Here is a 15,760-nt window from a genome sequence, read left to right as displayed (position 1 = left end):
GGTCAGAACCCAGAGATTTTCAGGAGGATTTTGTCATGGATTGGGTAAAGTAGTGTGGGGAAGGATGACTCAAGAATAACTTCCAAGTTTATTACTATGTAATGGTGCAATTTATTAAGACAGGGAAGACTCAGATAAAATGAGGATTGCAGCAAGGGAGAACAAAAATTCTCATTTGACTTGTGGACTTTTAAAGATAGCAGCATAAACTGTTTAATGAATAAGCCCAGAAACCGAGCAGCACTGACATCTCTGAAGTCTGCCCCAGTTGGGTGCTCCTTCTTCCTGAACACCTGGGGAAGCATCACCAGGAATTTCTCATTAGAATATTTAATAGTGTCTTTGTGGTTTCATCACAAATATGTGCAATCCTCAATGATACAGTTTTATTTTTTAACCTTTATATAAATGGAATCCCCTCATAGCCTTCTTTTCTGGATCAGAATTACACTTTGGGCATTCATCTATATTGACATGTGTCAATCATTTTCTTTGTGTATGGTGTGGATGGTGTTGCCTTATAGGAATTTGTACCATATCTCTACTGCATGGTTGAGCATTTGGGGTGCTTATGATTTTTGCTATCACAGAGAGCTGCTTTGAGCAAGCGCCCTGGGGCCACATGCCAGAATCTTCATGTAGAGGAGAAATTTCTGGATCTACGAGCAAGCCCAACATCAGATTTGGTGGAAAATGGGAAATACGTCTCCAAGGATTTGCATCAATTTATACTCCAATCAGCAGTTTATGATTTCCATGGGCTCTTGTGGACAATTGATATTTTCAGATATGTAATTTGGGGAGTGTGAAATACATTTTCATATTGTTTGCATTTCCTTGTTTATTAAAGCGATTGAGCCCTTTTCTTACATCTATTCACCATTTCTGCTTTCTCTGTGCAGCCTATTTCTATTTTTGCCCATTTTTCAACTAGGTTTCAAAATATTTCTTATTGTTATATGAATTTTTTTTATAAATTCTGGAATCAAATCCTTTGTCTATTCTACAGATAAGTATCTTTTCCCCATTTGTGGCTTGGCTTTTCTCATTCTTTTTATGGTATCTTTTGCTCTTGAGAGAGTCTGCATTTAAATGTAGGGACATTTATCATTTTTTTCCTTTACAGTTTCCATTCTGATTGTCTTGATTGGGAGCTCCTCCATTATCCTTGCTTGGTCTTCAAGGTTTTATCTGAAAACGTTAAAGGTTTGCCTTCTGCATTGTGATACTTAATCCATGGAACTGATATTTTCTTTAGGTTTTAAGTAGGTTTTTTCCTATATGGTTAACAAATTGTCTCAGCACATCCTTTTCTTGATGGTATGGGATACCATGTCCTTTATAAAATGAATGTTTGGATATTTTGGGCCCTTTGTTATACAAAGTTTAGAAGAGACTTGTTAAGTATTTTGATGTGAATTGCACTGATTCTGCAAAACTGACTTATGATGATAAATTTTCTAAGGTAAATTCTTTATCAAGTTGTCTCTTTAAGTGTTTCTCAATTAAATGCCCTAAGTTTCTATATAAGCATACTGTAGATCTTCTATTATATTTATTCTTAGGTACCTTATTACTTTGTAGCTAATGTAAATGGTAATTATGCTTTTGCATAATTTCTGCAATTGTTTCTGCAATATAACAATAAAATTGCATGTTAATAATGTATTCTGGCATTACTGCTAAGCTGTCTTACTAATTTTAGTAAATCCATAGAACCTTTTGGTGTTAATATATAGATAAGCATAAACTTACTTCTTCCTTTTCAATTCATTTAATTTTATTTATTTTCTTATCTTATTACATTGGAAAAGGGCCCCAGCACAATTTTGAATAAGAGTTCTGATAGCAGGCATCATTTCTTATCTCTGATTCCAGAGCACATAATTTTAGTGACATGTTTTCATTGACTTTACAGTTTTAAAAATCCTCTGTATCCATCTATGGAATGTTCCTTCTATTTCTAGTTTGCTAAGTGTTTTTTGTAAACATGAATAGATGGGTTTCATTGAACATTATTCCCTGTATTTCTGCTATGATTACTATAGAGCTTATTGTATTCTTTTCTATTACAATCCTTTGATTTAATGAATGATATTAATATGTTTCCTCATATTAAACCAACTTGACATTCACAAAATCATCTCAATTTCATCATCATGATCTTTTCAATATATTTTTGTCTAGATTAATCACATATATTTCTTAGAATATATGTCCCTTTGGGAAAGATTTGACCATTTGCACCATGGGATACTTAGCTTTTAATGCTTGTTCTTGATTTGTCTCTATTTGATTTTGATTGCATGGTTAGTTTTAGCTTCAAAAAATGAGGTTGGAAATGATCCCTCATTTTCTATTCCCTGAAAGACTCTGTGTAAGTTTTGAATTATCTGTTTGATAAAATTAACTTGTAGAACTGTATCAGCCTGGGGTCTTCTTGGTGGAAAGATTTTAAACTATGGATTCAATTTCTTTAATCATTATACAACTACTCACTGTTTTATTTCCTCTTGAGCCAAATTATATTTTTGAAGAAATTTTTCCATCTCATTATTGGTATAAATTGCTTATATCATTAAGTTCTGCACTTTGTAGTTTCATTTCTGCTTCCTTTGGATTTTCTGAAATTATTTTTTAACATCTTATGACAAATACATGTTTTGTCATGAGGTATTTTAATTAACATTCATTTCAAATAATCACTCATTCATGTGTATGCATGTGTGTGTGTGTATATGGATAGATGCATGTGAATTTTAACCTTCCAAATGCATATTGTTTATTTTGATTAACCTTTTATAATTGATTTCTAAAGTTCCTGTGTTGGGTTACACTATGTAATCTGTATTATATCCATTCTCTAAAACTCATTGAGATTTACCTGACAGCATTACATTTCATGAATTTTCATGTAATTCACATCTTTACATTGTAAAGAATATGTAGTTTCCCACAGTGGGGACTAAATGCATCCTATTTACATTCACTAGCTCAAGCTTGCTACTTATGTAGTTGCAACTTCTTTTCACAATTTTTTTCTCAGCTTGTTCTATCAATTATTAAGAAAGGATAACATCTTCCATTAAAGTTATAATGGTAGGTTTTGGTTTATTTATTTCATACTTTTTTAAAGTTAGGTCCATATAAATTTAAAATTATTATATTTTAATGTGAGTTTTAGTACTGAATCTTTTAACATGCATTGGTTCCTTCATTTCTAGTACTTCCTTTAAACTTAACACTATCTTAACTGATATTGTAGCTATAACTAGCTTTTTTTTTATCTTTTAAAGCATGATTTAACAAGTAGTTATATAGGAAATTTCCAAAGTTGCTATGAGTTTCTACTAGCTTCGTTTTTTGTTTAAAAGTTCATTTGTTTCTCCATTATACATTTTTCCAGGGTCCTGAAATTTTGTGTCTGTGCAATCAGATATTGCTGATTTTTAAAATTCCTGCCTGACAATCTGTCTTTAATTTGGACAATTTATCCATTGATATGTCACTACTGACATTTTTTACTTAATTTCTGCCATCTAAATTGTTTTTTTCTATTTGTTTTCTTTTTTAGGTTTCTCTTTTTTTCTCTTATATTTTTGCTTCATTTGTATTGACAGTGGGTTTTTTTTGTTTGTTTGTTTCTCTTTTTGTCTTATTTCCTATAGCAACCTAGAAGTTCAATGCTATATTTTTGTTCTTTTAGTTGTAACCCTGGCTCCAGCCACCATTATTCTTTCTCCTGGATTGCCCAGTGGTCTCCGAACCAGTCCTCTTCTTTCCTTTTGCTCGTAAGAATATTCTCCAGACAGTGAGTGGGGTGACTCTGGAAAGACAGTTGGCTGCTTATTCTATTCCAGTTCAACAGCTATTTTTCTTTCAGTTATTATTTGACTGTCTTCTGCTCCCAGTGCTGCTAGTAAGAAGTCAGCTCCTAGTGTTAGATGCTATTAATATCTTTTTCTTTTCCTTCAGTATTGGTAGCTTTACAATGAGTTAACTCATTGTGGGTGTTATTTATTTAATTTTCCTGCTGGAGACTACTTGGATCTGAGGTTTAGTGTCTTTAATTAATTCTGAAAAGTTCTACATCATCATCTCCTTAACTATTACATCTTTTAGAAATCTGCTTGAAGCATTTTTAAAATCGTACTTTTTAATGCCCTCTTCTTCCTTTAAAGATATTTAGATGAAATCTAATTTATATTCTTTACCTGATCATTTCAATAACTTAGGACTGTAATTTGCTTTTTTTTTTTTCTGCTTATCAACTTGCATGCTTTCATATTTCCTCGCACTGTGTGTATATCTGCTTTGCTGCGAGTCTTTAATCTGCGGGGATCTGTCTAAGGCAAGTTCCTGCTAAGGACCGTGTTTACATCTGCCAGGGACCTGGAGCCCCACTAATCTATGATTACTTTATACTTGATTTTGCCTTGATTTTTTGGGACACAGACAGAGCAAATTTGGATTCTAAACTGACAAGGGATCAGACTTGTGGGTAGGCCTCTAAAGAGAGCCAGTCTGCCTCCTGCCTGCCAGCCTCTCATCCTTCCTTCTTCCTTCCCCCTTCCTTCCTTCCTCTTTCCTTCCCCTTCCTTCCTTCTTCCTTCCTTCCCCCTTCCTTCCTTCTTCCCTTCTTTCCTTCCTGCCCTCTTACTCTCCCACCCTCTCTTCTTCCCTCCTTCCTTCCTTCCCACCCTCCCTCCTTCCCTCCATCCTTCCTTGCTTCCTTCTGTCTTCCTTCCTTCCTCTTTCCTTCCTTCTTCCCTTCCTCCCTCCCACCCTCCTGTTCTCCCATCCTCTCTCCTACCCTCCTTTACTTCTTTCCTTTTCACTCCCCACCCCCACCCCCTTTTATTTCTCTCCCCTGCACCTAGAGCCAGGGCCAACACAGGCAGGTTTCTTAAACTCTCCCTTAGGATTTCCCCCCAAGCCTGTCACTGAGGATTCTGCATTTCAGACATCTCGATTTCCTGTAGGGGTCACAGATCTGACCCCTAAGCTCACGCAGGCTCCTGGTGTTGCTGCCCACTCCCGCTCAGCCTGCTAAAGCACGAGACCTCACCACCAGACGTTAATCAGATGCCCCGGGAAAAGTGCCAGCATCTGAGCCAGCTCCTCCATAGTCGCACTGTTTTCTTTCTGGCATCTATAAAGATTTCCTACTGCAGTGTTCATTTACTTTCCTTTTAATTTTACATTTCTTAGACATACAGCCATCTTGTGAGGAATGTGAGGGTTTAGCTACACAAAGTCAAGCATATTGCTGGCAAAGAAAGTCATGTATTTTAACTTTCCAGACCCTGTGAGAAACATAAACAGAGACGTCAAGGAGATGGTTACATGTATAAGTCTAGAGTTCAGCAGAGAAAGCTGGATGTTGAATATAGATGCTGATGTCCTAAGCTGCTAAGTACTAATGGAGCCACAGGAATGAATGATTTAGTCTGAGGAATGTACGCAGAGTGAAGACAGAAGTTGCCCAGTAACGTCCCCTCTGTGGTGGCAGAGACAGCACAAGAACTGCTAAGAAGTGGCCAGAGAGGCTGAATACGGTGACAGACTCTCAGTAAGATCATCTTTCAAGAGTAAAGAGGGGGTGTGACTGCATAATCATGAAAACCTTGTGACTGACACTCCGTTTATCCAGTGTATGGACAGATGAGTAAGAAAATAAAGACAAAACATAAAGAACAATGGGGGGAAAAAGGAGTATGGGATGTTTTGGGTGTTCTTTTTTATTTTTATTTTCATTCTTATTTTTATTTTTTGGGGGGAGTAATGAAAATATTCAAAAATTGATTGTGGTGATGAATGTACAACTACGTGATGATACCGTGAACCATTGATTATACACTTCAGATGATTATCTGGTATGTGAACGTATCTCAATAAAATTGCATGGAAAAAAAAGAGTAAAGGAGGGGAGGGATTGCGGTAAGACGGCAGAGTAGGGAGCTCCAGGACTCGGTCCTTCCACCAGAACAACTATTAAATAGGGAGCTATTAGTTGTCTGAAACAACTATTTTTATACTCCAGAGTTCAGAAGAACACAGCACAGCACGCAAGGAAGAGCAGGAGGAAGAGGCTGATAAACTACAGTCTTTGCCAAATTTAATTTTAAATTAATGAGCCATGTTGATGTCTATAAACTATTGTTAAATTATTAAAAAAAAAAAAGAATAAGGGAGGAATTAACCGTGTTGAGTGTTGTGAGAAGTGAAAGATTTGTGGTGTAAATACTGTCCATTGCAATCAGAAACATGAATCTCATTGGCAAAGATGAGTAAATCCACATGCTTAGTAGCTGGGCCAGTGCTGTTCTGTGATTAAGTGGTGACGCTGGGGGAGTAAATGTGGGTGATAACTATTAAACCACATCTGGGTTGATTGGGAGTTGAAGTGAGAAATTGGATGGCAGCTAGAGAACAATATGCTTTCTAGAGAGGGTTCTTTTAAAATATGAGATATTTTTGAGAGTGGATGGGAATCTGGGCTAGTTCAAAGCTTCAGAAGACATCAAGAATCTAGTTGAGAACACAGGCTCCTGAAACCTTTGGGGATAGTCATTTATAGATTAGGGGTTGGGAGAGGGGAGGAGTACAAGATGGTTCACATCTCCAGGCTTCAACTTCTCAGTAAATTGTGAAATAAATCATTTTATGAACCTGAAGAAAATGTTTGAGAACTAGTAGCAGAGGGTGAGCCACGGAAGTCAGCTAATTATAAAACCACAGCTTTATAACAGTGTGAATAGATTGGGTTTAATCACTATCTTCTGCGATCACCCAAAGACCCAGGTGCAGGCAGGGGGAAGGGGTATTGTTAGCTTAATGTAAGATTGGATATTTTCACTGGGAAAATGTAGTTAAAGGACAAACAGTCAAAGGAATTTAAGGTTTTGGCAAAAGAGTAATAAAAATGATAAGGCATGGGATGGGACCTGAGTTCACAGGAGTGATAAGGCGTGAAATGAAGACTGCACACAACTGATGAACAGGGAGCAAAAAGAGTATGTACATTGGAAAACCCAGCACCATAAACAAACAGGTGAGTGGGCATAAATTAGCAACATGCCAAAGGGTTTTCTAATTCCCTAACTGTCCCTGCGAGACTCTCCTTTACTACGATGCTTGTCCTGAGAATGGATCCATCGATAGCAGACCATGCTCGAATGTCTTTGTGACATTCCCCCGGTTCCATCTAGGAAAAACAGCTCCCACCTAGACCCACCCACCCAGACCCCCACCCAGAGAACATCCCCGAATCCACGTCCCGTGTCACTGACCTGAGATGGGCACCAGAGCAAAGAGCTGATGTATGAGCAAGCCAACGCCCTGGCTCCAGCTGAAGACTCTGCCCAAATCCCCACGGAGCCTGGCAAACCACATTTCTCTCTCTCTCAAACGTTTGAAGTTGAGATGCCCCTGAAGAGTTGGCTGTCAGAAGTGGAGCTGAGAGACCCGTGAGACTCGAGTCTGTGAAGAGATACAATAAGCAGAGAGCTTGGTTAGCAGGGAAGAGCATGAGATCATTTGCTGGCGTGGGCAGCAGTGCAGAAGCTGAGGTACAGCAAAGGGGCCACAGGGGTGGGAACGAGCACAGCCGTCTGCTCCTCCCGTGGCGCCAGGGCAGCTTCCAGTCCCTAAACCACGGTAGAGCTTCTGGGAGTTCCTGCTGCTGCATTCCAGGGAGCTCAGATTTCATGGCTGGGTTTCCCATTTTTCTTCATTGCTTGAGAATTCTATAAATAACACCATTCTTTGATCTGAGGTTACCTACAAAGGCTGCTGTTTTCGCTAGGAGCAGTTCTTGCTTGTGCTTCTTTGGCACAGAGCATCCACAAACAATCCCCCTCGGAGACCAGCCTCAGGGACCCAGAGCTCCCGAGGGCCCCTGAATCTCTGGTGTCTCTCGAGTCCACACCCAGCACTCTGTGCATAGCAGGACACTAGATGTTCGCCATCCTGCGTGTTCAAACATGACTGCAGCAATGGACACTGGGTGTATGCAAGGCCTCTCAGGGCAGGGCTTTTGGCATTTGGGCTGGGGCAGGAGCTTTTTGTGAGGAATTGTCCTTTGTATGGAAGGACTTCCTGCTTCCCGGACCCTATGGTCCAGGGATCGTATCAACCAAAATGGTCCCTGCTCAATTCCAAATCCCCCACACAGCAGTGGCTTCAGAAAACTATTTGCCCTTTCCTAAAATTTCAGGAATTGTCAACTCATCAACTATCCCAATATCACACATGGATGTCAAATATATAAGTGTGATATTGAGCATGAGTAAACAATTGACTATTGCCATAAAATAGCTTAATTACATATTGCTGCTATGTACATAATATACATGAAAGTACCTAACACCGTGTTTGGCGTTTAACTATATATGTTTATTCTGCCTAGAAAATGAGTAAATCCTCTGCATTCTCAGGAACTCTCATCTATGATCTCTAACACTAACTTTCATCCTAAGTCACCTGGAAATTTATCTTTAGGAATAGCTACAGTAACTTAATTTTAATCAAGGCCAAGAAACAATGTTATCAAGAATATAGTAGAGTAGAGCAGATCACAGCAAATACCCAAAGAGGGGACAAAGCCTCATCCGTTTTTTGTGTTTTTTATTTTCCTGCATTTCTACTTGTTGGAAGCAGTGTGGGCTGTCTGACCTTTTATTTTATTCCGAGGCAAGACTTTCTGGGTCCCTGGAGAGAAGAGCATTCTACCTAATCAAGAAGCAGAACAAAACCCAAGCCGTCCACGACGCCCGCCCGCCTGGAAACGCTGATTCACACACACGCGCAGCGCGTGGTTTCAGGGAGGTGGAGGAGGCTTGGCGGCCGGCGGGGGTGACACGGGTGGGCGGCAAGACTGGGGCTGGCCTCGCCTTGATCAGTGCAAGCTGCACCCTGTGCTTTATCTCCGTTCACCGAGAGGGCGGCGAGCGGCCAGGTCAAGGTCAAGGTCAAGGAGAAGGTCAGGGGTCGCCCCAGCCCTGCCTTTCAATCTCCTGCCCGGGATAGAGATCTCCAGGCTGCGCCCCACTGGACTCTCCGCTGCACAATCAGCTGACAAGCACAAGTAATTTCCTGCTGTGATCCCTTCAGCGATAGCCTGAAAGAGAAGAAGATAAAAAGGGGAAAAAACGGCAACAAACAAAATATCCCTTAAGTGCGCTGACTAGAAAGAGTAGAAATTTTAGTTAACTCGAGTTAATTGTGTTCAGTTACCATTCACTTCAACTTAGAAATTATTTATTTATTCCTTTTAATTCTCTGAGGCATTCGCTCCCTCAGATTGCACATATGTGACTATTCTGTCTTCCCTGCTTACTTTTATTGCATGAGCAAAAGAATGAATGTATGCTTTCCTTCTTTATTCAACTCAGAGATCTCTAGCCATTCAAGATTGACTGACAAATTAATGAATGAAAATGGATAAATTAGTACAAGACTATTCTCTGTAATAGAGCTTTGTGCTTACATATTGCACTTTGGGCTACCATTTTTTCCCCATAAGTAAATTGTAGAACATTCAGTTAGGATATTGAGAGTATGAAATCAGAAGAAACAGTAGCTTATTTCCTTTCCACTTTCCCATTGTTAACATTAGCCATTTGGTGGTGGAAGGTAGAGAGGGGGAAGTCTCAAGAATTTGTAAGTTTATTTAGGAAGGGGGACAATAGAAGAAAAAAAAATCTTTATGTTTGCCTCTGATTCTCCCTAACATAAGGTCATTTTGCAAGATGGCACATTAAAGATAATTTCAATCCAAGTGACAAGATTGGGGTGTTTCCTGAGAGCTTACTGTGAAAAGCGGTGTAGAGTACTGTACTGTCTGTGCTCACTCTCCAAAGGCCCAGTGAGGATGGTACTTTATCCCTGTTTTAGTGGTAATTAAGCTGGCACTTAGAGAGGTCAAGGAAATTGCTCAGGATCACGCTAATCCTCTATTCTACTGTACATGCTGCAGCTATTTAATTTTTGTCTGATTCCATTAAAGTCCAACTCACTTGCATTGACCTTGTCTTTGGAAAGTCCATCCCTCATCTCTAGCACTGGCTATTTCAAGGCTAATTCCAGTGTAATAAGGGATACCTGATCACCCAGTCCTCCAACTACTCCCCCAAAAATATGAAGTAAGAAGGCAAAGGATGGAATTTTATGTCATGGTCTGACAAATGTGGATGATGTCTATAACTGGAAAGTTTTCAGTAACTTGCAAAAATACTAACTTACCTCCCAAAACTGTGGGTTTTTTTCTGTTTTCTTTCCTTGTTTGCTGCAAGCATCTATGTATGTATCCATAAGCCTCTACAATCAATGTTTACAGGCAGAAGGAAACCTCAGCAACACCCATGTATTGTGTGTGCGGCGAGGCATCAAGGTAAAAGTAATAGCAGCAAAAAAGCAAATTCAAGCCCATGGAAACAAGGAGAAAAGAGAAGGATGGTGTAAAAATGTGCAAGAAGAAAAAAGAATATTAGCAACAAAGTGGGGTAAAAGGAATGTCAAGCCTAAAATGTCTGATCTCTTAAAATGTTTTTCAAACTTGCCCTTTCTATGAAAAATAAGGGTAAATATGATAAAGTTTTTTTTTTAATATCTATAGATAAGGATTGTTACCTTACAGGATCTAAAAGAAAAATAAAAAGTAGGTCCTCAAGAATGTTCACTATTAAGAGGATATGCGTGAATAGAGGACCATAGAAAATTTCTGAACCTTCTGGAAGCAAAGGAATGCACTATTTTCTGATACAACTAACCTCCTATGTGGGAGAAATGAGTTTCATCCATTGTTGAAGCCTAACAAAGCCCTAGCAAAACGCTTACCATGCTGTGGAAATTCAGTGAACACCTATGTACGTGAATGCATGCAGGAAGGAAGGAAGTACACATCTGTACACATCTGCACAGGCTGAGGTCCTTGAAGGATTAGAGACATTTTACTAATTAACATAATACAGAGATTTTACTTATATAGACCATAAATAATACTATTTAAAGCTATATGCACATCTCAGAAAATCAGGTCATTACCATCTACCGTTTTGTAATCAACTACAGTGGGTCTCATCTTCCTTTATCTGATTAAGTACCTCATTCAACAAGGCACAGAATCATCCTTCAGGAATCAATACAGGGCCTGTTACGGGACCCAGATCCCATGATCACTCGCATGGAAGAAAACCTGAATATAATTGAGTAAGGCTGTAGCTGGTGCCAAAATTCTGTTTGAGGTTGCAGAAAATTTGGAAATTTAATTCTGTTTCCACTCAGAACCCATTGAGTGCTTCTTTGAATTAGAACATTAAATTCAGTTAAATTAATAGCTTTGAAGAAATTAGGAAGTGAAAGTTGCCTTAGAAGAAAACTTGTTCCCAACATCCCCTTTGCACGGTGATGAATCAGAAACCTAAGTTATTTAGTAAGTCCTCAGGGCCAAACAATCAATCGGTGGAATTGAACCCAAGTCCCTGGCTCTCAGGTCAGACTAAAAGTCACAATAGGCCGCACCATCTGCTTTTAAAAAGTGATTTGATGCTGCTCCTCGGTGGGGTCATCCGGCTGTTTCCATGGAAGTGGAGGGACAGATTCATGGGACGCTATTGAGTGGAGAAGGGTGTGTGGTCACCAATAAAACAGAGCACTCCAATGTGCAAATGAGCTCTCGAGAAGGACAAGGTGGTGTATAAATTCAGCTCTGAGATAGAACTGAGATTTTGATGGGGTTTTGGGTTTTGTTTGTTTGTTTGATTGATTGATTTTTTGTATTCTTGAAGGCATGCAGCATGACCTGAATCTATCTGTGCTTCTTCAGTTTTTGCTTTCTTGGACTAATCAACAACCTTCTCTTGTTTCCAACAAAACCTGAGTCCTGACTGACAGTTTCTATAGGACTTGAAAAGTTCTTTTGATGAAACCATGTTGGGGAATTGTGAATATAAATAAAGAAATCGCACATAAGTAAGAATCGGGGCATTGATATTTCTTGGGAGGGCAGAGTGGTATTTCTGCCAATGGCCCCTCATTATTGGGCTTCTTTGTTGCACATTTATTAACTCAGATGAAATCAATATATTCACCAGGACCCAAGGGTTTTCTTGGACATTGTTCCTTGAAGCACCATTGTGTTTGTATCAGGGCAAAGTGGGGCATCTTCTAATGTAACATTCAGCCATGGTGGATCAAATTACCTTTTATTTAAAAAAATCAAAATTTCCCTTTTGGACATTTAGTGAGTGACAGGCTTGACCTTTACCAGTTTGTGTTCTGGTTTATTGTATTCAGGACCCTGCTGGCAATGGAAAGGATATTTCCTTTATGCTCTCACCACCTAATCTGACCTCTCCATGATAAAATTGAGACAATGCAAGTTCAGAAGGCTCCTTTTGTGCAATCTAGAATTCAGAATCATCCCGCACTATATTCATGTGCATGAGAGGTAATAGGGATGTGTCTTATTAGTTGTACCTGGACCTTATCTTTCATTTTACTATCACATCATGTAAAATGTTCATCATCACATAATTTAAAACATGAAAAGTGTGTCAATCCTAGTTTTAAGAATTAGATACAATGTCCCATTTTCTTGTTTTGTTTGCTGTTTGCTTTTTTTTCCCCCCCCCCTTAAAACTGCCTTTTAATAACATTTTAATTCTGGTTTTTAATAGTGTTAAACAGAAGTATGAAAACTCTTTATTATGTATTTTAAAATCTTGGTTTTAAGATGCTTTTATTTTCATTAGGACAGGGAATTCAAGCTTTGATTTCACACCAGCTCGACTTTACTTTCCCCACACACACACATGTAGTTTCTCCCACTGAATTTCCAGCAGGTGTCTTTGAGATACCAATTTTTTAGAGCTGTTTCCCCACAGAACACATTTTTGGCTTGATTTTAGATATACTCTTATAAAAAGCTTTTGACTGAAAAAAAAACTGAGGACATTATCACTTTGCATACAAATTGGGGATGGTATGCAATGATATTTGTTTTCATTTGGGATGAGCTATAATCAGCATAGGAGGTACTTCTTTTCAGCCATGCAATGTGTGACGGATTCCTATATAAATGTGTCGACACTGTAAATGGTAAATGCCAACAAATTCCAAATAAAGTCAGCTAAATAAGCTAGTGTAAGAAATACTGTACACATAAGCCAAAAGGTAGGTATTGTGAGATTGTAGATACTGGTGCTTTAAATGACTCACAAATACACATTTGCACTTGAATTCTTAAATGTTGGCGGTCAGGATGGGACATTAGAGATGGATAGTCTAGCAGCAGTTGGGCCAACTCAGCTGGGGTTACACAAATCAAAGATGTGCTTTCTCCAGTGAGCCCTGCCCATTCTTCTTTTTACAGAGTCATTGACACATAGAAAGATAGAAGGTATGTTTCTAGTCTTGTTTTCATGGTTAAAATACCAAGTATTAGAAACATAATTGATTCTTATATTCAAACTTTTTAGACAAATAATGGAAAACCTATTCTTTTTAAAGATAAAAGTTACTTTAAGATCAACTGGAAAGAAGAGATTAAATTCATAAGTTTGCAAATTTATTTTTCTTATTGAAAGCATTAACCATTGTTTGTCTTCAATTAAACAACATACCTATACAGAGCCATTTATACATAGAAAAATTGCATATCAGGATTCTTAAATCTTGCATGATGAAGAATTATTGTATAATTATAACCCAAGTAATCAATATTTAGTGAGATATAATGTTATTAGTTTGTACATTCAAATCAAATTCTATATTTTTATTGCCTCAGTCTCGATATTGCTTCTATGATTTGTAAGGGCTGTAGAGGAAGCTTTCCATCTCATGAGACAAATCCCGCCCATGACAACTGCATCTGTAATTCTACATGAGCTCTTTATCCCACCCATTTTTCAGCATGTGCTCAGAGGAGAAAATGGTAGTGTTTGAGGTTGTTATTACAACCCCAACAGTTTGCTAGGATTGTAGTGGTAAGTATTCTGTATAGTTTACTTTTTTAAACGGCATGTACTTCTTAAAATATGACAACTTTCCTGTCTTTAAATGCTGTTTTCTCCCATCTAATGAAAGGGAAAAAAATTGGGAGAATGTGAGGAAACTGCACCTGTTGTGCTACACTGCCTGTCCAGAAGCTGGCTGGGAAAAGAAAAGCAGCACGTGAGAGAAGGATTTCCTCTAGGCAGTGACTGATGCCAACTTGCTTCTAGTCATTTTAATATATCACACGATTCAGAGTGATTTGGGTTAAATCACTTGTAATGACAAACAAATACTGAATAGATAGATTATTTAAATGACACTAAATAAGATGGAAATTATGTGTGGGATTCCAACATTCATTCATTCATTCATTCAGTAAATACTTAGTAAGCGCTATTCTCAGGCATATTTCAAAACATTAAGGGAATTACAGTAAGTAAATCAACAAGATCCCTGTTTTCATGGAACACACATTGCATTAACATTAAGGGGAGGTGCTAGTCTTCAGAAATCATGTATGGAAGATGTATGTCATATCTGTATGTAAGTATTTGAATTAGTCCCATCATTAATTTTCTTTTAATTAATATAAAACTTTTTTCTACTATCTTTGTCATTCCTTCAATTCTTGTATCTGATAGGATTGAATGTTTAATTAAAAAATCTGTTAATATATTTTAAGGATTTTGGATTGCTACTTTGCTTGTCTGAGTCTGCTATTTCCTATCTGCTAACTTGCATACAGAGATTTTTTTAAAAATAGCACCTACACTATTTTAACAGTTATCTTTCAAATGTGAATTGCAGGTAACGCATTTATGACCATAGCAACAAATGACTACTTTTCATATTTTCATTGAAGAATTAATTCAGTAGTGGACAATGCTGGTAAATACTTACAAGTATATGTGCCTTTGAATTTAACTTAAAATGCATTATAATTTTCCTTTGATGGTGGCTTACAATTTTCAGCATTTTCTATGAATTAACGGATTTAAACATGATCTCCTTCTGGACTTCTCTTCCAAGTGCACAAATTTGATTTATGCAATTATATAAAAATATTACAATTTAAGTGCTTAAATTTTTCTAAAAAATTGCAGTAGCATAGAGTTGTTTTCTTTTAGCCCTAAGAAACATTTATGTTTAGGGAAAACCTTTTATTCTCTACAAGGATCCCAAGGATTTTTAGACTGAAGTGCTCTGCAAAACTTACTCAATTAGCATTGTGGCTGCCTGTGACCAAAATATCTCTGATTTCTGGGTTACAGGGGGACAAAAGTGGGACCTGACACCATAGGGCAGAGCTGCCCATCCATACAGAGGTCTCTAACCATGTGCCTCTGGGGCAGAAATGCGTAACATGGTACTGTGAGCCTTAGCCATGCATCTATCTTTTCCTTCATCCCTAGACATTGTTTAATACCATTTAAAAGAATTCAAGTCATAACGTTATCCAGGACAAGAGAGCATTGCAACAATGCATTGCAGAAGTTACATTGTCATTTCTCCACCCACACACACCTTATTCAAGACAGCCCCTTTCCTTACCCCTTAGAGCTGGGGGAGGAAGATGCGGATTCACCAGCTGGGCATCAAACGAGAGAGACAGAGATTATGTTTCATTAATCATTTATGAATCGAAAAGGAATAAAAGTTAGTGACTACATTTTGATAAAATTAAATATCTGAGCCAGAAAGTGTTGCAATTATTTTCAAGCAATCGTTAACAACTGGGAGCAATCGATACATTTAGAAGAGG

This window comes from Choloepus didactylus, chromosome 16, assembly GCF_015220235.1.
Source record: "Choloepus didactylus isolate mChoDid1 chromosome 16, mChoDid1.pri, whole genome shotgun sequence".
Classification (NCBI taxonomy): domain Eukaryota; kingdom Metazoa; phylum Chordata; class Mammalia; order Pilosa; family Megalonychidae; genus Choloepus; species Choloepus didactylus.
This window is presented reverse-complemented; position numbering follows the sequence as displayed.